Source organism: Agrilus planipennis, unplaced genomic scaffold (assembly GCF_000699045.2).
Source record: "Agrilus planipennis isolate EAB-ADULT unplaced genomic scaffold, Apla_2.0 scaffold123, whole genome shotgun sequence".
Lineage (NCBI taxonomy): Eukaryota > Metazoa > Arthropoda > Insecta > Coleoptera > Buprestidae > Agrilus > Agrilus planipennis.
This window is the reverse complement of record NW_020438894.1, coordinates 379241-384065: the sequence shown is the minus strand read 5'-3', so window position 1 is coordinate 384065 and position 4825 is coordinate 379241.

The following is a 4825-nucleotide window of genomic DNA, read 5'->3' as shown; positions in this document are numbered from 1 at the left end:
TGAAAGTTCTTTTATTGTTTGAATGCAATACCATTATCGAGGTGGTTGTAACCTATATTTAATATTTTTAAATATAATAAAGCACTTTTTGTAGTTAAGAATTGTTGCATTCTCCCAAGCGTAATTTTCTATCTTTCATTTTCCGAATACTTGCTCTCTCGTCAAACAGTCGTATGGTTGAACGGTCGACCGAGAGAACGACATATCAACATCATATGAGAGAACAACACATTCCCTTCGTCTTTATATAAATAGTAATTAGAAATTTGTTTTAAAAATTAATGCAATGTTTTTGTATGAATTGAGCTTCTATAAACTGTATTAGAAGGATAGTATGCCAGTTTATCTATTGTGTAATGTGTGGGGGCTAATCTCAGCGATTAACGAACCAGAAATGAAAGTTCTTTTATTGTTTGAATGCAATACCATTATCGAGGTGGTTGTAACCTATATTTAATATTTTTAAATATAATAAAGCACTTTTTGTAGTTAAGAATTGTTGCATTCTCCCAAGCGTAATTTTCTATCTTTCATTTTCCGAATACTTGCTCTCTCGTCAAACAGTCGTATGGTTGAACGGTCGACCGAGAGAACGACATATCAACATCATATGAGAGAACAACACATTCCCTTCGTCTTTATATAAATAGTAATTAGAAATTTGTTTTAAGAATTAATGCATTATTTTAGTATGAATTAAGTTTTTATAAACTTGTATTAGAAAGACAGTATGCCAGTTTATCTATTGTGTAATGTGTGGGGGCTAATCTCAGCGATTAACGAACCAGAACTGAAAGTTCTTTTATTGTTTGAATGCAATACTACTACATACCTTCATTCTCCGAACACTTATTAAATTTTTCCTGTACACTTTGGTACGGGCCAATCGTTGGTGAATGAATTTTTGCGCTATATTCAATAGTTCACCAGATATGTTTCCCTAAATATTTAATTCTCAATTCCGAAGACATTTGCCACAACTTCCGACAGCCATAACTCCGAAACGGAACCTCGTAGGTGGGCGCTTTTGCTCTCGGCACAGAGCACAGTAGCCCTAGAAAATTTTGATAGTACCCCCATTGTGATCGGACCACTCAGTCCGGAAACAAGGCCCATCTTGTGGCCTCAGAAAAACACTAAAAAGAACAAAAAGCAAATTCCGCGAATTAGGTCGGTTATGACGCGGACCAGGAGTGTCACAATTTAACAGTGCTTCCGTCGAAAACTTGCCGCATTCATTGCGCTTCGAACGAGCCCATTTTGGTAGGTAGCGGCCATGTTCGTGAGCGTAATATTTTCAAATTTGACTTTTCGAAGGCCGTAGCTGGAGAACGGTAGGACTTTTCGGAAAAATTCTTTCACAGGCGGATGCCCCGGCTCAGTGCGAACATTATAGGACATGTGCGGTCGAAATCTGTGCCGATCAAAAATTCAAAATTTTCAAAATTTTTAATATTTTATTTTCTTTCGAAATTAGGTTTTTCCTGTTCGCGAGGATGCGGGCCATCCACTGGTGCAAGAATTTTTGCGATATCTCCAATTGTTCGCCAGATATGTTCTCCTAAACGTTTAATTCTCGATTTCAAAAATAACACTAGGCCAAAGCTGTCGACAGCTATAACTTTTAAACGAAATCTCGTAGGTGGGCGCTTTTGCTATCCGCGCAGAGCACAGGATCTCTAGAAAATTTTAATAACACTCCCATCGATGTCGGTCCATTCAATCGGAAGTAATGGGTCTTCCTGTGGACTCAGAAAAACGCTAAAAATGAAAATAGGGCAAAGTGCGTGAATTTGGTCGGCTCTAGCTCAGACCAGGAATGTTACAATTTCGAACTGTTTTTGCCAAAAACTTCCCACACTTATTGGGCTTCGAACGAGCCATGTTGGGTGTGTATCAGACGTCATGCTGCGGAGCTATGAATTTTCAAACGCGACCATGTTCGTGAGCGCAACATTTTCAAATTTGACCTTTCGAAGCCCGTAGCTGGAAAACGGTAGGACTTTTCGGAAAAATTCTTTCACAGACGGATGCCCCGGCTCAGTGCGAACATTATAGGACATGTGCGGTCGAAATCTGTGCCGATCAGAAATTCAAAATTTTCAAAATTTTTAATATTTTATTTTCTTTCGAAATTAGGTTTTTCCTGTTCGCGAGGATGCGGGCCATCCACTGGTGCAAGAATTTTTGCGATATCTCCAATTGTTCGCCAGATATGTTCTCCTAAACGTTTAATTCTCGATTTCAAAAATAACACTAGGCCAAAGCTGTCGACAGCTATAACTTTTAAACGAAATCTCGTAGGTGGGCGCTTTTGCTATCCGCGCAGAGCACAGGATCTCTAGAAAATTTTAATAACACTCCCATCGATGTCGGTCCATTCAATCGGAAGTAATGGGTCTTCCTGTGGACTCAGAAAAACGCTAAAAATGAAAATAGGGCAAAGTGCGTGAATTTGGCCGGCTCTATCGCAGACCAGGAATGTGACAATTCCGAACTGGTTTTTCCAAAAACTTTCCCACACTTATTGGGCTTCGAACGAGCCATGAATTTTTGCGGTATTCTCAAATAGTTCGCCAGATATGTTTTCCTAAACATGTAATTCTCGTTTTCAAAAATAACACTAGGAAAATGCTTTCGACAGTTATAACTTTCAAACGAAATCTCCTAGTTGGGCGCTTTTGTTATCCACTCAGTGCACAGTATCTCCAGAAAATTTTGATTACATTAATTTATTATCGTCTCATTAATTCTTTTCCTTTTACTTACTTATGGACCTTTTACAGGTTCATCGGCTCGAGGAAGATCAGCCACTGTAATCATTGCCGATTCCTGTACCACTTCAGGAGCTTCAGGATGCGCTTGAAGTTAGGTAAGGTCTTACCTGGTTTTCTTTAGAATTTATTTTCTTTGCCTTTTCTAATTTTTTCTTAATTTTTATTGAAGTCCCTGTTTTGATTATTCCTTCCTGCTTATGTTTAGTGTGACTTGTTAACTGGCTTCTTTCTTAGGTTAATTAATTCTTTTATTTACTTCCGCCTTATTTTCCATTTACTAACTTGAAAACCTTTTACAGATTCATCCACTGGAGATCAATCATCATATGTTAATTACTAATTCTTGGATCACATCAAGAACATCAGAACGCGCTTTAGTCGAGGTAAGTTTTTAATTACTTTTTTTTTTTAATTTTCGTTTTCTTTGCCTTTTTTAATTTTTACTTGATTTCAATTTGCTTTTTGAAGTGAAGCTTCTTTAGGCTCGATCGCTCGATGGGAGTAAAATCTAAAAGACATGAAACGACACGTTTTGCAACGTTTTGTCTCACAACGCGATGCTAGGCTATGAGAATTGAAAGCCGCGCATGCGCATATCAGTATTACAGTCAGCTGTAGTGACCGGAATCTCATAAATTATTTTATACTGTTTATTCAAAATACTATAGTGCTAAATTAATGTTTTGGTTATATCTGTGCAGTTATATTACAGTAAGTGTATTACATTAAATGTTTATTTAACAACAATGGGTATTTATTTAAGTGTGAGTATTATGTATTAATTCTAATTCCTTGTAGTTATTGATAGTTTACGGTTTCTTAAGCCTTTAGAAAAATAAACGGAACCGAAAGAAATTTGACCATTTCTTTGTTATTGAATTACATAAAAACATATTAAAGTAATTCTCCTTAGGTGGACTAAAAATAAAATACACTGTAAAACATAATTCCTGAAATTTCTCGTACTCTCTCATTCACCAGTCATTACTTATTCGTTATAAAGGTATAGAGTAAAGTTTCGCTTCTTTCACGTGTACGGAGTTGCACGTTTTGTTGTAACTGTCGAAACTTGTCGTATGTCCCTTATATTTGTGTCAAAACTTTTGTTCTAAGCTATGTATACAGGTAACTAACCGTGCTATCTTGTAAGTGGTAGTGAAACTATACATAAACCTAGCAGGTGACTAACCGCGTAGAAAGCAACGTTCTTCATTCGGCCGGCAGGTGCCGCAGAACCACTTCAAAGGACTAATGTAAGATGGCGCAGTGGTGTATTGTCATACGCAGGTCGCAACATATGTTTTAACTATATTACAAGGTGCATACGAAAACTTTTATCAATGTGAACCAAAAAGTTTAATATTGTTATTATAAAATCGGTTAAGATAAAAATTATTTTTCTTTATTTTTAGTGTAACTTGTTTTAATGCTTTCCTTTCTTTTTTATGTATCTTAACACTTGTTTTTATTTGTAAATTCTTTTCCTTTTACTAATTTTAAGAACCTTTTACAGAATCGTCCACTGGAGGAACATCAACCATCATCAGAAGTTCATCACCAACCCTCGGACCACTTCAAGGACATCAGGACGCGTTTCAATCGAGGTAAGCTTTTAATTGCTTGTTTTTTTAGTATTTATTTTTCTTTGCTCTTTCTAATTTCTAATTGATTTGTATGTAGGTTAATATTCTCCTTTCTTTTGCAGGGACATCTCTCATCGTGGGAGATCATCGTCGCGGACAACGGGGGACCATTTCTAACGGGTGCGAATAGCTCCCAACGGTGAGGGTCATCTTCCAATGGCTGGAACCGTCTTCCAATGGTAAGAAGTCCCTTTCAACAGCCAAGATCGCCCCTCGCAGGTAAGACTTGTCCCTTTGCGGACAGGAACACCTTCAAGTGGTTTGAGGGTGATCCTATCAGCGAAAGGGTGGTACTTGTACCACATCTTCCGCAGATATGATCATTTTTAAACAACTTGAAGGTGATTTCTGTTTGCAAAGGGACAAGTCAAGCCTTCGAAGGGTGATCGCAGTTGTTGTAAGGTA